Below are 25,417 nucleotides of genomic sequence, written 5' to 3'. Positions count from 1 at the left end.
CCTCTGCCCACAGCATGGCAGACTTTGGCTCCTGGGCTTTCTCTCCTCTAGTCCCAGAGTCCTTGTGGGGGATGCCCTCAATCCTTGACCACCTCCACCCTTTCTAGCTACTGAATCCTCTACCTCTAAGTCTCACCCTTTCCCAGAGATGCTGAATTTCTGGAATAAGAAACTCCAGCATGTCAGTGTCTCTGAACCACAAGCTCCTTCCTTCTGGGTTCCAAACTGGTATTCCCTTGGCAACTCTTCTTCAGCACTAGAGATCTCGTGTTCCTCCTTCCAGTTTGGCAGGTGACCTCATGTCCCACTTTACTGAGTAAGTAGGGGCCACTGGATGGAGATCTCTCTCTGTCCTACCCCATTTCCCTTTTCTGAATTTGCCCAGTCATCTAAGAACTCTTCTGAAGCATCTACTGTGTCCAGGCCTTAATGTATGGTAAATATAGCAGGTCCCTGCTCTCTTGGAGCAGTTGTTCTTGTGGGAGGAAACAGAGAAAAAGCAAACCGAATTATGCTATGATAAAAAGTATGATGATAAAACATGAATAGGGTAGAATAATGGAAGAAAAATCCAGTCGGGGCAGGGAACTTAGAGAAGGTTAGAGACAAGTCCTCCCTGTAGCAGTGCCTAATATCTCCCTATGAACTCTTTCCTCTTTTTAAGAGTTTTTTAAAAATGCTGTCACCTCCCTTATCCCTGCATCCCCACCTCATTTCCAGCAACCACCAGGTCTCCCCGGGCTTCTGATACAAGTTCACACTCCCCCAGTCTCCTCTTCCTTCTGGGCTCTCTGCAAGCTGGCCAGAGCCTCCCGGAAGCAGAAGACCCCACAACTCCTGAACGAGCGACCCTGCAGATATTCTCCAGCCCTCTCTGCAGCACTGGATGTAGATCTTCCCCTCCTTTCTGGTTCTTTTTTCCTTGTCTAGTTACCATCTCCTCCTGCTTTTCCTTCTGTCTTCCTGGCATCTCCACTACCTCCTGGGGTGACCTAGGGCTCTGTCCTTACTCCTACTGTACGTAGTCTGTGGTTGACCATGTGCCCACACCCCCAACTTTCATCACGTACAGAGCGAGTCCCAGGTTGGTGTCTCCTGCTAGTTACCCACTGGTAGTCTGTGGGCTTATCCCTGCCCTTCAGGCAAGAAACCCACAGTAAGTCCAAAACTGGTTTTAGTTCTTACCCTCCACCCCATTCCCATTGTTTCCTTAGCCAAAATTTGTCCCTTTTTTTTTTTTTTTTTTTTTTGATGCTGCTCTACCATTCACCAAGGTGTTAAAGCGGGAGCCTCACGCTGATGCTAGACTCTTCCAGCACTCCCCACATCCAGACAGCGGCCAAGTCCTATCACTTCTCCATGCTGTGAAAGCCTGGAAACCTCTGCTGTAGTCACGCTGGCCCTATCCTGCTTTAGAGTCCAGAATGGGCAAAATGGTTGCCAATGTTCCATTTCCAGCTGGCAGATATGTTGTTGGCCTGGACAAAGTATACAAAACTTGAGTGATATTTAGAAATATTAAGATGTCACTGGGATTTATAGCTTCTCTTAAAAGGCAGAGAGGACCGGGAACATGAGGCCTACATTCCCATGTGGCAACACTGGGCTGACATGGAGTTTCCAATGTCAGGCTACGCTGGAGGTTGCTTGCGTTCTGGTTCCCCTCGGACCTGTGGTCCTCATTTGCAGCAGCTTCCTGGCTCCCGTGGGCCCTGAGCTAGCGACCACAGGCTGAGAGGCCATGACAGCCGGTGACTCCCTACTGTCTCACCACCTGGTCTCCCACCTGGTTTCTCGCACCTAGTTTTGCAACCCTTTCACCCATCTTTCACGTTATTGCTGGGGTGACTTTCCTCCTGCCCCTCAAATCCAAATCTGCTTGTGTCCTTCCTGATAGAAGCCTGGTGCCTCTGTCTTGCCCCTGGGACAAACCCTGACTCTAAAGGAGTGGTTATGTCGTATCACAGGTTAGGTATCTCAGATCATCTTTATATGGTGTTTTACCCAACTTTCTCAAAATGGTTTTGAACTTCTGTGAGGAGGGTGGTTAATACACAAATCTAGTGCTACCTCACCTGTGTCGAGATGCAGTCTCTGCTGTTTACAAACCATGTCCAGAGACCTCACCACCCTCCCACTTCCTCACACCCTCCCTGGGAGGAAATGTCCCAAACCGCAGCAGTGGGGAGACTGTAAATATACAGGTATGGGCTGTCCCAGGAGCCCCCAGCCTTTGGAACATGGCAGGCCCCATTTAAGACATGGAGCCCAGAGTCAGCCAGTTTGTTCCCGTCACTAGGCTGCCTCTGGACCGTCCTGGCCCAGAACTCCTCTGCGCTCAGCCAGAAAACGTCCCACAGTGCTCCACTGTCCTCCCCAGCGACTCCCCAGGCTGCTGGCCATTTGTAATGACCTGACAAAGTCTAAACCTTCTTCAGTCCCTTTCCACCTCCCTGCCTTGCTTGGTCCTTGCCCAAACTTTATTTTCTTCCAAAACTGAGCTTCTGCAAATTCCTCACACCACTTCTGCTGCCCATGACTCTTTGCCTTTACTCCTGAACCTCTGCCTAGAATTCTTTTTCTCCATCTTCTGTCTGCATTCATTGTCTGGGTTATCTTCCCCCTTTTTTAAGACTTCCCCCTTTTTTTTATCACCTATTCCAAAAAGTCCTTCCTGAACATCACTCCCCACACCTTCTATGGCACGTATGTGGCACACACACACACACACACACACACACACACACACACCCCTCTTACCCTGTGGATGCCTCTGATGGCAGTTACTGCATTCTAGCCACATGCTTTACCCACCAGACTCTTAAGTGCCTTGCAGACATGCCTGGGTTTTAGTTTCATTTGCACCAGCAGTGGTGCATGACCCAAAGGCATTTAATGGCTGTCTGAACTAAACCATATTCCTATTTTTTTTATAAGTTTACTACACATTTTATGAAAGAGTGCTTGTCTTTCGGGTTTAAAGGGGAGCGCTCCCCCCAGACCTCCACCCCTGCTTCCGGTATTTTTGCATTTAATATATATTTTCACATAAAAATATATATGTATTTTGTCCACCTTGTCTTCTGAGATAGAACATGACTTAGGAAAAAGCAGAAGTCTAATACAGAAGTGCTTCTGTGCCTGCACTCACTTCAGTTATCCTCATCTGAACCTTATTTTGGCTTGGTCTGTCTTCCTTGAGGTCCATTGGGTGGGCCGTACTCTGTATTTGATGGTTTGTATAAGGTAGGAGAACGCTTGCTGGTTTATTTCCATAAACCTTCTCAGTGATAGTGAGGCATTCCCTCTTGCTGACTTTTTTTTTTTTTTGCTTGCCGTGGTAGCTTTTTGGCTAATGTCTTTAGTCTTCAGCCACGTTTTGTGGAAAGAGCCCTGGGTTGGGAAAAGGTCTGGGCTCCGTGCCTGCAACAATTTGTATAGTAGCTGACCATCCAGAACTTAGTTTCCTTGTCTATACAATGGGTATGTTGAAATAATGATCTCAAAGGTGTCTTATTTTATTTTAAATCTGTAACTTCTTGGCTTATTTTCCTTTCTTATCCAGCTTTCTCGTAACTGTCAGGTTTAAAGGAAGTTTTTTAAATAATGTGTTGTTTTACATTTATCTATATGAATTTGTAATCTCTCTTTTTTTCTTTTAAACCTATGGAATCATTCAGCTTGGCTCTTCAGTACTCACAAATAACATTCAGGGCCAACATGAAGATTTAGTTTGTATTGCCACTTGGACAGATTTATAAAAGTATTAAATAAATTGTGTCCCATATACTTGGCTCTTCTTTGTAAACCGTTACCTCCATCCATAAATGGTGCCTGTCTTTTCTTTCCAAAATGATCTTTCCTCCTGAATAGATTACATGTCTGATCTGAAAGTCAATGTTGGGTGTTAAAAAAAAAATACCCTTAGATGTGGAATAGAGTCAAACACAATAAACTTCATCTTTATTTGTTATCTATAAGTTCACAATTTGTCTAAGAACACTGAAAGATTGGTATGATTTTATTTCTCTTTTGAGAAATGCCGCTTTCCACCCAACATGCCAAGTCTATTTACACAGTCATGATTCTCCGCTTATTCTGATGTTAGATTTCTAGGTCTGGATGTAAGCCCAGTCCAGAGTAGCTGGCATTTCTTCTGGGGCTTTTTGTACATGGGGATGGCCACTGAGCCTAAGCAGTTTGCTATTTGTAATTCCATTCATGCATTTTGACAAGCATGTTCCTTATTTCATCCTTGAATCCTTCAAAGGCGTGGGTGGACCCGCCCTGGTTCAAGATTAGATCGGGACCACCCCCTGTTCTTGCTTCAGTTTGACCTCAGACTTTGCCCTTTGCTGCAGAAGATAATTCCAGAATTGAAATCCACTATGCCTTTCTATTTGTATCGGTTAATTCTTGGGAGAAAAATAATGTGGAGATTTTAGTGTAAAAGGAAAAAAAATTCCTTTGAAAACACAGAAAGGAGTTTTTGTAGTGACTGCAAATCTTCGTAATATACTTTGTTTTTGTAATGACCCCGCCTCCCTCCAACAGCAAGAACTCTGGTAACCTGGGGAATTTCTCTTAGGAGTATACCAAAAATAGCATCAGCATTTTCCCTTCCCTTTAGTGCCAACTAATATAGCTATAGAAAAAAACAACCACTTGTTTTTAGCCTAAGTTTTTATGGACCAAATCTTGGAAGTGGATGTGGGTATGTAAGAGAGTTTAACACCAAATACAAAGTCGGCTTACAATGAGTAAGGTGATTATAAACGAAAATAGATTTTTCTTTTAAGAAAATGCTATGTACAATGATGGCAGTGTTTGCTTCCTCGACTAATCTTTTTTTCTTTCTTTTTTTAAATAAGGAATCCACTTAGGAAGAAATTATATTTATTGAGGATTTGGTCACTGTTTGGATTATACGAGTTATTAATTACTGCATTCTCTTTTGGTTACAAGAGCAGAAACCCAAATTGAAATAACTGACACAAAAACATGGAGTACAAGGGATGAGCTATTGGCTTATATTGTGGCCCCCAATGCATGGAAGAGATGCCTCTGGCCCTGGAGGTGACTTGAACCACCGATTCAGGGCCCTGGGGCTCTCTTTTCTTCCTCTGTGTCTCTTGTCTCTGGAGGTTGTTTTCATTCAGGGACTATGGCTGTAGGTAGCCTCAGGTTTACCTCCCTACAGCCTCATGATCAAAGAGGAAAGAGGGGCTTCCTGCCACTTCCAGTTGGAAAAATCCTAGAGAGAGACTCTGATTTGCTCAGTTTGGGTCATGTGCCTTTCCCTGGACCAATGGCTGTGGTCAAGGGAATGGGATATTATGATTGGCCAGAGTTTGAGCCACAGTTCAAGTCTGTGGTCAGGAGGGGAGGGAACATTGAGAGAGGTGTGCTGGACAAGCAAGTTACCCCAACTTTCATTAGTATTTGCTTTCAGTAGATAGAGGCCCTGTATTATCTCCTCAAGCCTTATGGCTGTCTGCCTGTGGAACAGATACTAATACCATTACCACTAGTACAGTTAGGAAAGAAGAGTGTGGAGCAGCCGAAGTGTCCACAGTCATACGTACAACCTGTATGTGTCAATGCCAGAGCCTGAACCCAGGTCTGCAAATGTGTGAGCTGGGTGCTGATACCATGAATTTTCAAAGATTTACATCCCATCCCATCAATATTTATAATTACTCAAAAAGAAATTCTTACCAAACAGTATGCCCCCTCTCAAAAGACCGTCTTCTCACTTTGATGCGTGATATCCTTCAATAAGAGCTAAATCACATGACATGGCAGGAGGCTAATACTTTTGTGTTATATTTGAAGTAAGGTTTTTATGTCTTTGACCCCACCCCACCCCCACCCTGTTCGTTCCTTAGACACATTTTTTTCTGGGACTCAAACTCTAAAATTAGTACTGACCTTTGGATTGAAAAGGTAGAGTGCATTTCCCCAGAGTCCAAGGGAATTACTTAGGCTGAGCTGGATAAAACTCAACATGACCAAAGAAAAAGGGTGATGTGATTTTAAAAAGATGCTTAATTGAACTCCACAAATGTATGAAGACTTGGTTTAGAACACTGAGATTTAACTTTTGTTTTTATAGTTTTTATAATTCTTTTTAAAAAATAGTTACCTTTATTTCAAAATTTGTCACATCGTCTAAATCGTAGATGTTCTCCTCCTCTCCTTTCTCCTCCTTTCCTTAGTAGAGTGTCGTAATTAGGAGTATGGGAGATTTGGAGGCCAACGTGCTTTGGTCTGAATTTAGAGTCTATCACTTACTAGCTGGAGGTGGAGAGACCATACCCAATTTGCTAAACTTTCCGAAGTCTCAGTTTCTTCATCTGTGAATTGGGTGTGGAGGTAACCATGTCTTGTGAGGATGAAGTGGAGATCATACTTTAGATCCTGAGCACAGGGTCTACAATGGAGCTGACTTCTGGGGTGCGAGGTGGTGGTGGGGTTCTATCTGTCACAGTAGTCCATGTGAGCTTTTAAGAACTCCGGGACTCAAGTGTTCACCGTGTCTTTGACCTGATGAATGAATGACTTTCTCTGTGTTTTCACGTGCTTCCTTTCCAGACTCCCGTCCTGTAACACTCTCAGTTGGCAGTACTCCCAGTGATCAGCTGGTCAGCTGTCCTTCCCGCAGGCTTCCGGTTTGCTCTTCCAGTACTGGCTGTGGAGCAAAGGGTGGCCGATACATGAAATAGACTCCCTCTTACTCCACCTGTATGAGGAAATGCAAACAGCTCTGTTACCGTGAGGTCTTTCTAGGGGCACATTTCAGGCTGGCTCTGTCAGGCTGGGTGCTTTTTCTTTCTTCTGTTAGTTATGAAGAATGAATAAATGTCTGCGGAGTATAAAACAATCTATTTGGTTTAATATTTGTCTTTGCGAGTGTAGCATCCAGAGTCTTCTCTTTTTGTTCTTGTCTTTCAGACAGTGAAACAGTCATTCTTACTATATCCAGTGATGTCTAGATACCCAGAAATAACCATTTTAAACACATGGTGGATGTTTTTAAAACACGTGGTCATTTGATTATGCTTTGATTCCCTCAATATACAAAATTGTTCTGTGACTGTTGGATTAACCTTAACCTCAGCTAACATTCCTGAATAGGAAATGTGTTCTCTGCTGCCATTAATAGGACTTTTTAGGATTTTACTGACAAATATCCATTTGGGATACTTGTGTACGCCCACACCTGAATTGTTGCTCGGACAATGGGATGGGAAATGACAGGGAGATCCTGTGTGATGACTTCATTATAAAGAGAGATTTCTTTCTAAAGATGTGCATTTCTCTTGGAAATTAATTTACTGGTAGACTCATCTTTTGCCAAACTGTGCTCATTTCTTAATGACATGTTAATTGAAATAGCAATTCGGAGGATGGACCAGAGACTCCAAAGAACTTGGTCCTGTGCAGCAAGGTGGCAAATGATGACTATCAAAGTGCCACAAACACTAACGTGAATGAATGCAGCAAGTTCTCCCAACATTGTGTTCCCATGCACGTACATCACTTACACGCCTAAAATTTCTTTGAGTAGGATAAGTACGGTTTTTACATGTACAACGGCAAAATCACGCTTTGGTCTTACTCTCAGCCTTGTGTTCTGCTCATGGGTATATCTTATCTGCCCAAGAAGTTTTTTGGTCTATCTTACTATTCTGGGCTCCTTCTGTAGTACCTGCCCAAAAGATGCTTGAAAGGGGAGAAGGAAATGAAGGATCACGGCTCATTAGTGTGTGTGTCAAGTACTGTTGGGCCCATTTTCTCTATGATGGTGTTGAATCCTAACAGCCCTTGCAAGGTAGAGAATTGTCTGGGTGAGAAAACTGAGACTTCTGGAGCACCCAGCTGAGACTCCCCCAATGAGATACTCATTCCAGGTCTGTGTATCTCGGTGGTGGAGATTTTTTTTCTGAAACATTGTTTTCAATGAATGACTGAGACTAAAGGGTGGTGGCTGAGCAACAATGCGGGGCCCACTAATGAAAGGTCAGGACACTGCTGCACAGAGGATGAGTTTGGGAGGCAAATGAACCTGGGTTTAAACCCCCAGCTCTATGCTTAGGCTACAAAGTACTTCCCTCTCTGGGCTCCATGTCAAAGCTACAGAATGGAGATGATGAGCATGTCACCGTCCTTGCAGAGACAGACGGTACTGTCCCCATTTCACAGACAGGGAAATAGGAAGTACAGGGGCTTAGGTCACTTGGCAAGGTCAGGGCTGTGGCAGATTGAGAGCTCACATCTCTGTTCCTGTCACTTGTCACCTCTCCAGATTCCAGACAGGGTACCATTTGCCATCACCTGTCTCCCATCGTTGATTAGCCCCCAAAGTACTTCACTGACTCAGGGACAGTTACCATCCATTCCTTAGAGCCACTTGTTTCCTTTTTCCTCCGTTGAACTCACTGCCATGATCTCAAAGAGGATTATTCCTAAGAGTAAAGAGATTCCCCAAGACTTAGTCGGGATGAATCTGGCCCACATGGGACTTCAGAGGAGTAGAAGGTGGCAGCCCTGTTGTATTTGGGTGGCATACAGTCTAAGAACTCGTTTTGAGCACTTACTCTGTAACAGGTGCTCTGAGGGACATAGAAGTATCCACAAAACAGGTTGACCTTTGAGGATCTTACATATTTAGGTAGAAAAAGCATAACCCGTGATACTTGAACAATTCAAGACAGTCTAGAACAGCGGCCCACTGTAGTGGAGGAGGCAATCAGGGGCTGCATTGTCTGCAGAGGTTTTAAGTGCAATAGTGAAGTTGCCTCAGAATTGGTTTGCTTTTTATTGCCATCATGCACCATGGTGATAAACTATTTCTCTACGGGGGTAGACCCATCACCTGACCCCCAGTACTACACTGGGTCAGTAATCCACTGCCCAAAATGAGTGCTACAAACGAGATGTTCAGGGGTCAGACTGGAGTGGTTGGTGTGGACTGAACCATTGGCAAGCTGCCCGACCGTCCTCTCCCCTCCCTGTTGGGGTGAAAGGACTCTGGGGGAGCAGTGTGTGATGCTGACGACTGAGCAGTCCCTGGGGCCAGCGTGAGCCGTGGGCCATGAAGGCACTTGACACATTGCCTCCCTGCATCCTTGCAGTAGCCCAAGGTTGTGTTGTAGATGAGAAACCTGGAGGCTGTGTGAGGTGCTGAAATGAGAGCAAGTGATAGTCCGCCTCCAGGTCTTGGCTTCCTCCCGCCTGAAATGAGGGCTGTAATGCCCGCTTTCCAGACGTTCAGGAGGCTGAGCAGTGCCAACACTGCACCCATTTACATGCAGGGGTTCCTTGAATGTCAATCACTTCATGTGCAGTGTGTGTGAGAGGTAAGTCTGCGCAGGGTGCAGTGTTGGCACATTGCTGATAAACATGAGTATCTAGAGATTGTGGGCAATGCAGTCCTTATATTTTTTTCTTTCACATTAGTCTCCTCAAAACCCTTTTTACCCTAAATTTTGTAGAATTGCTGTTTATTGACTTGTCTCAATAGTAATAAGTGTCGGTCATTTAGTCTCTCGTGTGTTCTCTATGGCTAAATGGATGGAGATAGCTCCTTCACAGGGAAGAGATTCAATTCCTTAAAAAAGATGATGAAAGTTTTAGTGGACAACTTGGGAAAGGTGTGAAACACTACTCTCACGTCACTTTGACTTTGATTAGACACTCAGGACTAGAGGGAACAAAAAGGCATCATGGCCAACTCTCTTCTGGGCTGGAGTACAAGCCAAAATGGTGCCTGAGCAGTGCCTTAATGAGTTATTAAAAGGCACTAAAATGTAGACTTTTCTCTGTGAAAAGAGAGTGCCCTACTTTAAAAACTGCATGAATATGAAGTGAAAGATTTCCCCAAAATTGTTCCTCAGAGAAAGAGGAAGTGCCATACATTAGGGTCCTTATAAAATCTCCTATTTTACAGAAGTCCTGGTAAGTTTATTAGTCAGAGTTCACCAAACGCACTGGATGGATGAGACTGGCCAGCTACTGGTGGAGAACAGGTGGAGGAGGCACATTAGCCCGAAATCCCCTTTGTTATGAATGATTATAGAGTTTACATGATGAAAAGGGTTTTTAAAAGAAGGCAAAGAAACTGAATACAGATTTAATAATTATGCCTCAGGGCATGACTTCACAATTGCCAAATGTTGAACATTGTATTAGTTGAGGTAACGCTAGTTGCTGTAAGAAACCCAAACATGCTCCATGACTGAAATATGATAGAAGGTTATTTTCCACTTGCATAAAGCCCCAAATGGGTGTGTCACTGTCAAACCTGGTGGTTCAGTGAACCAGTCTCTTTTCATCTTGTGGCTTCACTGTATTTAACAGGTAGTCTCCAGGGCATGGTGCTTCTCAGCATCAAGCTGGTGGGAGCAGAAAATCACGGAGGATTGTCTATGGCAGGTTTTTATGAGCCAGGCCCGAGAGTGGCATATGTCACTTCTGTTCCCATTTCACTGACTGCATCTGAGTCTTATGGTCACTGCCACCTACAGCGGAAGCTAGGAAATGTAGTCCAGCGCTTTGTTTGGGAAGAAAAGGAAATAGGTTTGCTAAGGAAGTAGCTATTCTCTGTCAAATGAAATTTTATCAAGATGCGTAAGGATCACTTTTAAAAGGCATATGCTCGTACAGTCAGTAATATGCCATGAGGATCGTGAATGTATTTTTACCTCCGAGGGCAAGCATCCCGCTGCTCCATAAAGGGCTTCTTCTGGCTTAGGATGGATTTTTCAGTGACAGTGTCACACGTAGATTTGAAAAGTGCTATATCGTAGGCAACTTGGAAGAAAAGGAGATGACGTGCTCAGAAAAATTGTTAGGCAACCCCAAACGTGATGACAGGCGTGAGGAAGATGTCTGGGTAAATTGAATTAAATTGTTTCATGGAAGGTGGGAATGGAAAGGAAAGTACTATTTCTAAACCGTACTGTATGTGATTTTTACATTTTAGTCATGAAGTTTATGTAGTTGGGTCGACCAAACCTTGCATGGGAGGAGGAGGGCTCGTTGGGGATCTTCTCATCGTGGAAAGGGGTGGGCTGCCTTGTTTGGGAAACAGCCATATGGTCCCAAAAGCACATGTTGTCACTAAAGCTTCATCAAAGGCAGAGCTTTATGCTGGAGGAAGGGGTGCCTCTTACAGTGTGGGAGGGGGGTCGTCAGATATGCTGGAAACACCGTTCTGCATCCAGGAGCAAAAGGAGAGGCGAGAGCTCCAGCATGGGGTCGGTGCCCATCCTGAGCTCTGACAGAGAGAATGAAAAAGGACCTGGAGGGATTCGGGTGACGGATGATGGAAGCGTCTCGGCCCTCTGCCTGGGAGGAGCCCCTGGCAGTGCCCATCTGGTGGTGGTGGCATATCCTTGTGGTCTGTCACCTCTTCCGTGCCGTGTGATGTGGGCAGATGACTCATCCTCTTTGCATCTGTGTTACCTCATCTCTATCCCAAAGGGCTCATGTGAGAGTCAGGCAGATGACGTGTTACAGGGCTGTGCACACAGTAGGAATCTGTTTGGAGGGGGGGTAGGAAAGATGGTCCCTGTGTTTATTTCCATGAACCATTCATTGCTGGAACTTCATAAATGAACCTACTTGGGGACGTAGATGTGTTAGGAAGCTGACTGAGCTACCCCGAGCTTTTCCTTTCCCTTCTTCCTTCTCAGGTTCTGTAAGACAAGCTCAGCACTTTCCTGCTTTCCCTCTGTTTGCCCTGGGGAAGAAAAAGATTGTAAATCAATACTCAGTGGTGCCAAAGGGAGAAGAAAACACACAGGGTGGGTCACCAGATGGTGCTGCATTTTGTTTGTGTGATGTCCGAGAAACTGACTGTTTAGGTGGGCACCCCTGAGGGGGATTTGTCGCGTCCAGCGCAACACGGGCAGTGAGGGTGCGAGAAGGGGCGGTTTGGGTTAAGTTTTTAAGAAAGAAATAAACAGAGACTTAATGCAGTTAAATCTCTCCCCCGAAGGCCAGGGGTCTCTCAGTCTCAGAGGACTGGAGCCCAGAATAAGGCCGACTGGGGTTTTTTATTGAATAGGTATACAAAAACAAGAGAAAGCAACATTGTTTCTTACACGGTCTCGGAAACTCACACATCATAGCAGAAAAATATTTATCTCAATCACCCTTTGTCAGTCAACAGCTGAAGCACAAGGTCCCACAATGTCTTAATTAAGGTATGTACCTTCTCAGGGTCAAGTCTCCTCTCATTTTGTAACAGTTCCGTAGAGCTAAGTGGCGAGAACTGATCTTTATTGTTTTTGTAACTTCTCTCACAAACAGGTGCCAGGGAAAAGGCAGAGCCGGCAACAGCTTTTCCCAGGCAGGGGGAAGGGGAGGCAAGGCCCTTTCCCATATTTTTCTAAGGCAGCTCATTGGGGGTCCCCACTCGGTTCCGCCTGGCTTAGGTTGTATCTCCCGTGAGATATCTTACCCGTCTTTGGCTGCAAACCTTTTGGGGACCAGACAGAGAGACATAAGGTGTAAACATAAGGATGGAACAAAGACCCAGAAAGGCACAGTCTCACAGACTCTTCTTTCCTTAAGGAAAGACACGGGGGGACAGCTGGCTAGGCTGTTGTGTGACTACAGGGAGTCACAACATGAAGCACAGAAGAAAAGCCAGGTTTCGTCAGGATCCCCAGAGTTGTTGCAGGTCAGCGAACTAACAGTAACCAGACTCCTAAGAAATGGGAGAATGGAAAGATGTTCCCTTTGCCAATTAGCGTAGTCCGCAAATTACCAAGGTCTTCATGGGAGGCCCACTTGTTATGGGAAGGTTAATTGATAAGTATGTGAAAGCAAGTGAGATAGGTAATGGCTAAGGTCATAGAACTCAACCTGGGTTAGTCCCCTGTAGGACTGTTCCTAGTCAATCAAAGCACAGGAAGCTGTTTGATCAACAGAGTTCCATGTAGTAGGTGCCTTCATCCCCAAATGTTGGGGATTATCTGTGTCTCAGTTACAGATAGTATGACGTGAGCCCTTGGTGACAGGTTGTTGAAACATCATTTCTGAGTCCTGTCATTATTGCTAATTCTGCTTCTTAATTTGTGGGGCAAAAGCTAAGGGTTAGAGGTTTGTATGTCTAAAGGAATAACACTAAAGTGTGAGTAGTGCTTTCATTCATTCGATAAACATGCATTGAGTGTCTCCTGTGTTATTTGACTTAAAATTCTGATGCTTTTAATTCTTTGCTAGTTTGATGATTATTTGTTGGTTGCCGCTATTGCCAGTCTCTTTCTTCTCTTGGCTAGTAGGGTAGGTTACGGCTCTTACTCACCTGCTGTACCGAGGGACACTAATGGTCACGTTTAAGTGTTACTGCATGTAAAGGTAACTTGACACCTTCCTTGTTTGCCTGGAACTCCTAATACTACCCACCACGTACTACCTTGTTTCTTATACCTTTGAGTACTTCTGTCCTCTGCTCATCTGCAGCTCTTAAGGTCAGGCTGTGCTTTCCCTTCACCTTTGTAATTTCTGTCATTGTGCTTGAGTTGTGGTGCACAACCTCAGGAACTATTTCGTTAAGTAGGAAAGCGCTGTGCGTTGTGCAAGCTGTAAAGCTCTATTAAAAATGGAAGATGATTTATATACCACATATCAGTGAAATCACATGGTTCTCTGCTTTTTCTGTCTGACTTATTTCGCTCAGCATTACACTCTCAAGATCCATCCATGTTGTCACAAATGTTCCTATATCATCTTTTCTTACCACCGAATAGTATTCCATTGAAGAACAAGACAAACAAGTGAGAAACAGAAACTCATAGACACAGACAATAGTTCAGTGGTTACCAGAGGGTAAGGGGGGTGGGGGGTGGGAGATGAGGGTAAGGGGGATCAAATATATGGTGATGGAAGGAGAACTGACTCTGGGTGGTGAACACACAATGGGATTTATAGATGATGTAATACAGAATTGCACACCTGAAATCTATGTAATTTTACTAACAATTGTCACCCCAATAAATTTTAAAAATAAATTTTTTTAAAAAAAAGGAAGATGATCGTGATCTTGCAAGTCCCCGTGTCCCCTGACTGGGCACTCCTTCTTTATTAGAGTCTGGGCACTACTTCTTTACTTTGACAGCCCCTTCTTTGTCGCGACAGACTCTGCCAACTCCCATTTGATCAACCATCCAGAGTGGTGGGGCATCCTTTCTAACTCCAGGGCAGCGAAGATATTACTGCTGAGGCTCCCCAGTGAAGGATGTCATCCCTGGTCCCTTCCTCAGGCATCTTGCTGCTGTTCTGGAGATTTTCTTTGAACCCCAGAGGTTTGAATCAGTCAAGTCTAGGAATGTTTGTTTTCTCAGGAAACACGGCCCTATTAAAGCCATTGTTTTAAAAGTCACTCCGAGCATTTGAAACCTCAGGTCATCAATTCGTAGAGTGAAAATTTAGGAGTGGTTGGGGCTTCAGGCAAGCAATATTGACTTAAATGTGTGGAGCACTTTAAGACAGCATTTGATTATACATTTAAAAATAGGGAACACAAATTGAAATTCCTCCTGGGTGCTTTAAATCATGCATTATATGTGCAGTATTTTCAATTAGCTGCAGAAAAAAAAATCTGTTCCATGTGGCTCTATTTTTACAGCTGGGAATTGCTCTGAGAGCACAATTGACTATTTCATACATGTGAGATTTATTTAAATGACTCATGGGGCATTTGCAGTTTAACCAATAATTGAAAATATTGTTGCCTTGTGGCAGGTAGAATGAGGAAGTCATTTTGCATTCCTGAAGAGGTGCTCCAAGCTCAGTAGCATTCCATTAGCCCAAGGGGTGGGCTATAGACAGGGAGTTAGAGCAGTACTGAGATTCAGTCTTTCACATTTCATTCCTGGGTCGTGCCACACGGTGGAAAGAAAGAGAATACTCGACTGCGTGAGGGTTTGGTGGGATGGCGCTCTCAGGAAGGACCCAAAGCACTAAGGCTTTCTCTGTTTCTCCTGTTTTCATGGATCAGACACAGGTGAAAGATCAGATATGAGGAGCCCCGTCGACCCCCAGCTCCTCTCTGACGTCCTATTCCTTCCCCACCATTCTTTGCCACCTGTTTCACATCAGACATCACCGAGAGTGCTGATGCAGACAGCTAAGCGGAGTCCCAGAATGGGGGGACCAACCACCCCCTCCGTGGTGGATGACTAGGGGTTTAGAATGCGTGTTCCCACTGAAACTATGTTGTAAACAGTGGTTAGGTGATACTGTATTAAAATGCATTATGACGCATGTGATTCAGGCAAAGTATTTAGTTAGGCATTTTGTGGGCAGAATTAAAGTCCTAACCACCAATTTTTAATTTTTCTCTGGAGCAATGGTTCTCAATTAGGGGTGATCCTCCTTCTTTCCCCCAGGAACATTTGTTAATGTCCCCAGACATTCAGTTGTCACAGCTGGGGGATGTGTGTGTGGGCGGGGTGCAGGGGGTGGGGAGGTTGCTACTAGCAGCTACTGGGCAGAGGCCAGGGATATTGCTAAACATCCTACAATACACACGGGACAGCCCCTACGACACAGAATTATCCAGCCCGAGATGTTAATGGTGCCAATGTTGTGCCGCCTTGCTCTAGAATTTCTTTGAAAAAATGACTTCCCCAAATGCTTTAGCTCACAGCCTGCTTATAAGATGGTGGCTTCCGTAATCAGCGTTAGTACGTGAAGTGGATCAAATTGATCGCTGAAGGCCTGCCTTCCTCATCAATGTCTTGATTATATAGAGAGCATTTCGGTGTCCCATGTGCCATGTGGGACACTGTGTAAGAGTGGTGAACAGGACTTCCAAGGTCCCTGCCCCACCGTCAGGCACAATGAGAGGGGGTGACATGTTCCAGTCGGAAGGAACATGAGCATGGAGACCTGAAGCTGGAAAGAGCCTGGCAGGTTCTGTGAACTACCAGGAACAGAGTGTCTGTCTAGAAGGAAGCCAAATCCAGAGCAGGCAGGCCAGCTTGTCGGCCGTGGCAGGGGGCTTGCATTTTTCTGTCAGAGCTTAGGGAAGCCACTGGGGGTTTAATACAGGTCTTGGTGCCGAGGGTCCTGGTCAGCCTTCCCTATCGGCAAGGTCACTGGGGCAGTGCAGACAGTGAGCTGGGTGTAGGAGACTAATGTCCTCTGCCAGGAATGTTGATGGCTGGACTGAGGATAAAAGAGGTGGAGAGAGTAGACCATTCAGCAACTCACTCAGAGGAAGAATGATAGATAGAGCCTGTCAGCGGTTCTAAAAGGGCCAGGGAAAGGATGAAGGATGACTTTCAGACGTTCTACTTAGATTCGTGGATGGGTGGGGTGCCCCATTTACCGAGATGTAGAACCTGGAGGAACAGCAAGTTTAGGGGTGAGGAGGACTTTTTCCTCCCATCCTAAAATTTCTATGAAAACTGGTAAGGGGATTTCTATGTCTTCCCTCCCACTCACTTTTTTTTTTTTTTTTTTTTTTTTTTTTTTTTAAAGAAACACTGGGTTTTGGAAGCTGCTCTGCTTTCTAAAATTTAAGGTATTTTTTCCTGATTACCTCTTCTCTTCAGTTGCCGTTACAATAGACTTTCCAGTGCATCTCAGTTATTTCCAAATGGCTTCCTTGGGCAATCATCAAGCATTTTCCGTGTTAGATATTTCCTCCATCTGAGCAAATAAAACAGGGATGAGACTCAGCTTACAATCCAGACTTCTAATTGAGTCTCTTGACCACTGAGACAGGACTTGTCTGGTTTTGTCACACTAAAATGTTTTAAAAATGGTTTTAGTCTAATCACGCCCTATTTCAGTTTCAGCTGGTAGGAAACACTTTTCCTTATTCATGAGCCTGGCAGTCTTGGAAAGAACACAAGGAAAATCAGTAGAGCCTGACTCCTGTTTCCTAAGTTACCCAGTGACCATCAGTCATTTCCTGACCCCATCACCAGGGCCATTCGTGGAGGCTGCACAGGGCCTGGCTGCTCCCCCCCTGGAGGACTTATGTCACCTTCCCCGAGGACTTGTGACCAGAGGTAAAACTGATAAAGTCACATACTAGACCCTTGAATCCCTTCTGGAGCAAAGAAATGAAGAAAATGGTCCACAATTGAAAAAAGACCACGAGTAAATAGAAAAGGCAGCATTTAAAATTCTTTTTGGTTTTTAGAAATTGGAATTTGGGGATAGTTTACAATTGAGGGAACTATTAAAATGGTTTGGCAAATAGACCTGAAGAGGCTGAGGAGAGAGACCCAAGGAGTCCTTGAACTTCCATGATAATGGTTGAGCCCTCAGTATATTCAGCAACTGACCAAAGAACTTGGGATGTCTTATTCTTTTTTCATTCCTCACAACATCCTATAATGTAGGGACTACTATTATACCCATTGTACAGGTGGAAGAAACTGAGGCACAGTGAAGTTATGTACTTGTCAAAAGTCATACAGTTAATTAGTTGTGGAGCTGGGATTTGAATTTGGGTGGTTTTTCTCAGCAGCCTGCAGAGGCTGAGAAATCTAAGAATTGATGCTGTAAAAAATTATGGAAGGGCACAATTATGCAAAAACATTTTTGGTATATAAATAAATAAATAAATATATATATATATATATATATATATATATATATGTATATTTCAGAATATTGACACTTAGTGTGCTTGCAGGATTGGGAAAAGAATTCAAGTAAATAACAAAAATATCTGCCTTAAGGTGCATTTGCTGACTAAAATGTTAAAAGAAGGTTTTTCGGGGGTTTTTTGTTTGTTTTTTACTTTTCATTTTGAGGGAATTGTAGATTCCTTTGCAGATATAAAAAGTAATAAAGAGATCTCATCTACCCTTCACCTTCTTCCCCCAAAGGTAACACCTTGCATAACTATAGTACACAACAATAAATACCACAACTAGGAATTGACATTGGTATAATCCAGCCACCTTATCCAGATTTCAAGTTTTACATGTACTCATTTGTGTGTGTGTTGTGTACTTATGTGCATTTTTATCACACATAGATTTGTGTGACCACCACCACAGTCAAGATACAGAACAGTTCCATCACAAGGACCTCTCGGGCACCCTTTTACAATCACACCCACCCTCTTCCCTCTCATCTTCCCTAACTCCTGGTAACCACTAATATGTTCTCCATCTCTATAATTTTGTCAGAATTAAGAATATGTTATAAATGGGATCATATAGTATGTAACCTTTTGGAATTGACTTTTTTCACTCAGTATAATTCCCTTGAGAACTGTATCCACAGTTCATTCCTTTTTATTGCTGGGTACTGTTCCATGGTGTGGATGTGCCACAGTTTGTTTAACCATTCACCCATTGAAGGACCCACGGTAGTTTCCAGTTTGGTGCTATTACAAATAAAGCTGCTACGGACATTGGCATACAGGTTTTTGTGTGAACATGAGTTTTCATTTCTCTGAAATAAATTTCCAAGATTGATGGATCATATGGTTAAATGTCTGTCTAGTTTTTTAAGAAACTGCCAAACTGTTTGCTTTCCAGAGTGGTTGTACCATTTTATTCTCCCATCCGCAATGTGTGGGTTATCCAGTTTTTCTGCATCTTCTCCAGCATTTGGTGTTACCGTTAGGTTTTATTTTCGCCATTCCGATAGATGTGCAGTGATAGCTTATTGTGGTTTTAATTTTCACTTCCCTAATGGCAAATGATGTTGAATATCTTTTCATGGGCTTATTTGCCATCTGTGTGTCTTCTTCAGTGAAATGTCAGTCCATGTCTTTTGCCCATTTTCTGATTGATTTTTTTTTTTTTTTAACTGTTGCATTCTGAGAGTTCTTTATATCTTCTGGATACTAGTCCTTTGTCAGATGTGTGGCTTGCAAATATTTTCTCCTAGTCTGGACCTTGTCTTTTCATCATTTTTTGTAGAGTCCTTTGCAGAGCAAATATTTTAAAATTGTATGAGGCCTTGCTTATCAGTTTCTCCTTTTGTCGGTCATGCTTTTAGTATCCAGACTGAGGAAAATTAGGGTTTCATTCCCTGCCTCTTCTAATGTGCAGCGCCTGGTGGTTGAGAAAGAAGGCAGTGGGACGGTATGGACATTACAGTGCGAATGGATCTCCCAGTTTCTGTCCAGTTTGGACACAGCTATGTGCACGAGGAGCCGTTTGTCAGGTTATAGCCCCAGGGTAGACCTTGTCTTCCAAGACGATAAGATAATGATGGTGTAAAAAGAAAAATATTTCCATAACCTCAGTTTCTAGAGCCATCCGGGGCATCTCCTAACACCAGGCCTTTTTGCACTTGAGATCCTCTGTCTGGGACACTCTTCCCTGCCCTGGCCCTCTCCCCCTTTGTCCAGTCGTATCCAGCTCACCCTCCAATGGCCAGTGCATGGCCCTTCCTCAGAGTCCCCCTCAGCCCGGTAGATGCCGTGGAGCAGCCTGGTCCTTGTTGGGCGGCATCCCTGGTCTCTGCCTGCTGGACAGTACCACCCTCCTGCCATGCCCAGTGGTGACAACCGGAAATGTGCCCAGACATTGCAGAATGTTTCCTGAGGGACAAAACTGCCAGGTTGAGAACCAAAGCTGTAGACAATCAGCCCCAGGAGGGTAGGGGCCGAGTCCATTTTTGTCCCCGTTCTCACCTCAGCACCATGCCTGTCACAGGGGGGCTCCATGAATATTTGTGAAGTAGATGAATGGACAAACTGTACCGACTATCTAACAGTTTTCTTCCATGGCAACCTGGGGAATACCACCCCGATTTCAACAGAACCGAGTGGCTGTAGTTGTGAATGTGATCCCTAGAAAACTAGGAGCCTCTCTTCGCAGTTGAATATGGGTGTCCTCGCCCGTCTCCCTGGCTGACTGAGGTGAGGATTCATGAGCCTTGGAGTTCCTGCCTGATTAAAACCCACATCCTCTCTTAACATTGCTAGCCGGGGCCTTCACAGCCTAGAGAAAATACCGCCATCATTCACAGGGCTCAGAAGCCTCCCACTAGTTTTTCTCTGAACTCTCCTTCTGAGAAAAAGAGGGCATCGCAGCAGGCAGAATGGGGCCTCCTGCAGGTGGCTTTTGGAGGGTAATTGGGCGCCAGGTGGTAATGGATACCCAGTTCAACGTTCCCAGGCTGAGTGTCCTCCTCTCTCCTGCTGGGCCTTGCTCCCTTTTCAGGGGAAGGGAGCAACGCAGGGGTTTGGGCTTAGTTTCCTTAACTAACTCTGTAACTGGAGAGAATTAGTTAAGAAAGTTCCCGGGCACTCACTACAGTGGCCATAAGAATCATTTAGGGTATATGTGAACATTTTAGGTTTTTCTCTGTGTACCTGGCAGTTCTATTCCCTGAGCCAGAATGGGAGAGCTGGCTTTGGTTCAGCCAAAAGAAAAAAATAATCCCCCCAAAACTGTGGTGGGGGTTGGGGAAAAGACCAGGCAGTGGGTGGGGAGGACACAGGCTGACAGGAGTTAATGACTGGTTATGTCAGCCCCAGGTCGCTGCTGCTGCTCCTGCTGCTTTATGGGAAGGATGTCGGGTGCAGGTCGGATCCACAGCATTAGGATGCTTTTCCTCCCTGGTGTGAACACCCTCCCTGAAGCTCCCACAGGAAGCTCAGTGAAGCACAGGCATTCCCACCTCCAGCCACAGGACTTCTTTTCATCGGGCTGTAGATGAGACTGATTTGATAAGGTGAACTGACACCCAAAGCTTTCATTACCGGTATTGCACACCTTCCCTTCCAGAATGCGCACAAGTGAATCTGCTGGATTCCTTCCTCTCCCACATAGAGAAGCCTTGATTGAAAATTCTGGGGAGAACCACTGTGATGATTGGTGTCAGTGTGGTTGCTGCTTTGACAAGAAACAGTCTGTGACTTCAGACTGAAGCCTTGAGTCTAAATTAAGGAAAGGCAGTGGCATCATCATGTGACAGCTTGGGGGAGAGTGGGAATGTGTGCCTTCTTGTTCTCCCGCAGGGTTTCTCATCCTTGGCACTAACGTTTTGGGCCGGATAATTCCTTGTGGTGAGGAGCTGTCTTGTGCAACGGAGGATGTTTAGCAACAACCCTGACCTCCACCCACTGGATGCCAGTAGCAACCCCCCACCCCCCCACCCAGGTATGACAAGCAGAATGTCTTCAGACATTGCCAAATGTCCCCTGGGGGACAGTGGAGTCCCATTCTGCGTTGAAAACCACTGCACTAGAGCAACAAACATTCTGTTCAATTCTTGTGCCTTGTAAAGCTGTGGTCACTTGTTTACTCTGAGTATTTGATGATTGAAGCACAGGACAGAGAGGTAGAAAGAAGGCAGTGTTTCTTCACTTTTTTCCTCGGTTGACCCTTTAAACTCCATCACAAGAGACTGTATGACATACTGGCTGAGTGTCAGTTTTCAGCCATCTCTTCACCTTGTACGATGCGTATGATCCGGGCGGGTTATTTAGTTTTTCTGGACCTCTGTTTTCATTATCTGTAAAATATAAATACCAATGCTTACTTCTTAAGTTGAAGGTTCCGCTAGATGTTGAATAAATAAAGTTCCAGGTACAGGGTCGGGCACATAGTAGACATTCAATAAACTACGGCTGTGGTTCTTGAGTTCTTCAGAGTATATTCCACAAGTTTTACGCAAATTGAATTTTTAAAAAAAGTTAGCGATAACAGTTGCTGCTGCCACCTAAAATAGTAGTTTCCATTGAACTATAATTTATTAAATAAACATTATTGAGTTCCTACTCAATTAGCAGGTACTATACTAAATGAAGGGAATAAAAAACTTAAGAAACTGTCATCCCTGCCATTAAATATCTAACATGCAGATTTAGCCACATAAATGGATCTATCAAAATAGAGCCACCACTTAGTAAAAAACAACATTAAATGGCCTATGGGTTGTAACGGGGTATTAACATTCATTTTAGTATATATAAAGGGATCTCACTATATTATTTCTCAATTCTCTCTTTTTCCAATAACTGCCATTTTTATTTAAGTTTTTATGATTAAGTTTTTATGTAAGTTTTATGACCTGTGATTGAACCACTGCTCTTGTATTCTATAGCCTTTTCTGCTCCCCCTTACTACACATTTCAGCTGATCTGCGTTCCCACTGCTATGTTTTTATAAACAGGAAAGGGATGCTTGTTTTAAGGGATGTGTTCATTGTAGAAGTTTTGTAGGTACAGAACAGTATAAAGAATAATAAACTATACTCATATTATCATCAGAAATAATTGTATAGATAATGCCTTGATATCCGTCTTTCTAGTCTCTTTTCTGTGCCTATGTATTATCTTACGTAGTTAATTATACCATAAATAGTTTTCTCTTTTCAGTGAAGGTATATCTGAAATATATTACTATATCTTTAAATTTCTTCAAAGATCGTTTCCTAGTAGCTGAATGATACTGTGTTAGATGGATGTCATGAACTGACCCTTATTGTTGGATTTGTAGGTCATGGTTTCCCAGAGGCAGTCCCTGAACAAGGATAAAGTACAAAGTGCAAACGATTCATTGTGGAAGGGCCCCAGGTGAAACAGTGGGGAGTGGGAAGAGTGGGGATGAGAAAGGGGAGTAGCCAATCAAGGGGCCCATATCAGGTGACGTCCCACCCTCAGCCTAATCCCGGGAAGCTCTGGAGTGTCAGTTACACCTTCAGGGATCTATGTCACCTCAAAGCAAAGGAGCTGGGCTTTTGTACTCCCAGACCAGTAGTCAGGGGCTGTTGGACTCTGGGTGGAGGAATGGTGTATGTCAACTCCCAGCCCTTTCAAGCCCACTAAGAAAATGGGCTCCAACTCCCAGTCGCAATTCTCTGAAGGTGACAGGTACAAACTATTAGCAACAAAGTACACAGAACCTAGAAAAGTGCACAGAGCTGGTAAAAGATCACCCACAGCGTCCCCTCCATTGGAAATTTAGGTTGCAATGATAGTTGGTGTTGGAATTATTTAGTGCAAAGAACATCGCTATGATTTTGCTACTAGAAATAACTCCACAGTGCACATTTTTAGACTCAAATCTTTTTTATCATTATTACCTAAGGATTGATTGATAGAAGGGATATTATTGTTCCAATAAGTATATACATTTTTAAGATTGTACATATCAAAAATTGACCTTTGGGGAAAGATTTTTGATCAATTTACACTTCTAACATTTATTGCTCATTTTTTACTAGCAAGAGTCTAGAGAACATCGATTTCTCACCTATCAGTTGAGGACATGTCAACAACATCAGCGTTTTTCTAAGGGGTCAGAAAAGTCATATTCATGATCCAATTTTGAGTATAGACTGCATAAATAATACCTCAAAATATGATTTTTTGAAAGTATCCAGGTGCTATCATAAATAAAAATAATTTGCATTTTCGTAAAATGTTTCTGAATTCATGTTAGTTTTTTATCACGTATTTTCACAGTGCTCAAAGTAAAATTAGTCATGAAGTATCTGTAATACGTTTTTATGTCTAAAAAAGATGCTACCTTGTTTTAAAGATGGAGAACCACTGGTCAATATCACTGTGATGTCTTGGGTCATCTCTTGGCTATTGATTAGGAAATCATTCATTTGAACTGTTGCATCTTCTAGATTTGTCAATAAGAAAGCCTATAGGACTTGATACCATAAATAAAACAGATTTAGTGACCTAAGTCAGCAGACTGAAAAACATATCTCAGCGCCATCCAAGGATTTTTGGAAGATACTCACCCTCCTCCACCCCACTATGATCCAACCCCTCCGTTCTTATAGAGACAGTAAAACACAGCAGCATTGTCTTATTCTGTGCCTCAAATAGTCTAAGGAAGCGATAAAGATACAGACAGGTCTTTGTCAAGGTGGAAAATTACGTCTGACCCGTTTTCTTAGTTTTATCCTTGAAACCTTCTAAACAGTTGTTGAAATAGAAATCAGGAACTATTTCAGGTCTTGAGTATTGACGAAGACAAGGGCAAGCGAGCCGGTAATTACTGAGCACCTGCTCTGAGCCAGGTACTGTGCTCGTTACTGTTGGTCTTTCTATTTGTGCTTCCGGAAGTCCCAGGACCACCCTTAAAATTTGATTTCTAATATGGAGCAGGAGAAAGCTGAGGTTCATAAAGATTGTGACTTGCCTTGGATCTCTTGGTTAGTGGATGAACTGGGATTTGAACCTCAGATGAATGTTCCCTGACACTTAGAGGAAAAGAGAATAAATGTCCCCTAAGCTTGTATTTTAAAAGTAGCCAACTAACAACGCCCCAATCGCCCTCTTCCTCATACCTTTCCCCCTTCTTCCTAAAAGAGATTTAAGAATGAATGATACGTGGATGAAAGGCATTGGATGTCGGTTAGAGTATATTTAAAAAAATACATGTCCCTACATTGAAGGAACCTTTTAGACATTGTAGCTATGCACTTTGGTAGCTGAGCATTTCTTTCCTGAGTTTCTTTTTAGATTCATTTTTGGCTAAATTAATTAACATCGTAGATCAAGTATACACTTTGAAGTCCGATAAAAATTTAAGAAAGAATTCAAAGAAGTCTCTAAGCCTCTCCCCAGTAACCTGAAAGACCACACTTAAAACCACCAAGCGCTGTCACTTTGATCAGCGAGCATTTCCTCTTCTCTGCTGGTTTAAAGATGCTGACTCATTTTGAAAACATGATAACACTCGGTACATTTCCAGGGTATGAAAAAGCACTTTAGTTTTGCTTTTCATCTAACTTCTTGCCTTAAGAGAATGTGGTAGACATTTGGAAAATGAAGACAGGTTTGGATGGACATATTTCAGTAATGTTTGTAGAGGTTTGAGAGACCAGAGTCCTCTTGCCATTATAGGATCATATTTGAGGTTCAACCCCAATTGTTTGTGCAAAAACAACTACTGTCACTTTGCAGATCCAGCCATAATCTCTGCAGGTCAACCGCTGAAGGTCTCTGGAATGCCTGTTGCCAAACACCCTAAGAGTTAGACCTTTGCCTCTTGGTAAAGTATTGGTGAGAAACATTTGGCATGACTTCTGGGCAATTCAGTTCTACTTAAGGCAAGAAGTTTGCAACATATTTTAAGAGTCTCGATCACTGAAATTTTATTATCTTTAATTGATGTTCAAAACGAGCCTCCTCAGTTTGGCAGCCTAATACCTTCCCATTTATTTTTTGGGAAGAAAAATTGTTGGGAGATGTCATGATTCTAATCTACCATACTTTTGCTGTGTAAAATGTGCACTTTTTCGCCCAAATTTTTATCATGTATTTTCACAAGTACTAGGGAAGAATGCAGATGTGCATTATACATAGATAGTACTAATTCTGTATCTGTATAAATGTTTTTAATTCTTTTATTTATGCTTGTGAGTTAAAAGTGTAGCTCTAGAAATCAATAACGATATCCACATGCAAAATGATATCCTGGAATACAATAATCGGTTTTGTTGAACA

At 43.5% G+C, this 25,417-nt stretch overlaps 1 protein-coding gene across 2 annotated transcripts in view; it reads left to right on the top strand.

Annotated features, from left to right (window-relative positions):
• The window catches only part of SERPINE2 (serpin family E member 2), a 59,306-nt gene that overhangs the window by 1,694 nt on the left and 32,195 nt on the right, over nucleotides 1–25,417 (top strand). The gene's annotated exons all lie outside the window — the stretch shown is intronic.

The sequence above is a fragment of the Rhinolophus sinicus genome, chromosome 17 (assembly GCF_057876585.1).
Source record: "Rhinolophus sinicus isolate RSI-liver-muscle chromosome 17, RSI-T2T, whole genome shotgun sequence".
Lineage (NCBI taxonomy): Eukaryota > Metazoa > Chordata > Mammalia > Chiroptera > Rhinolophidae > Rhinolophus > Rhinolophus sinicus.
Note: the sequence above shows the minus strand (reverse complement) of the source record. Positions and strands in the feature narration are given on the sequence as shown.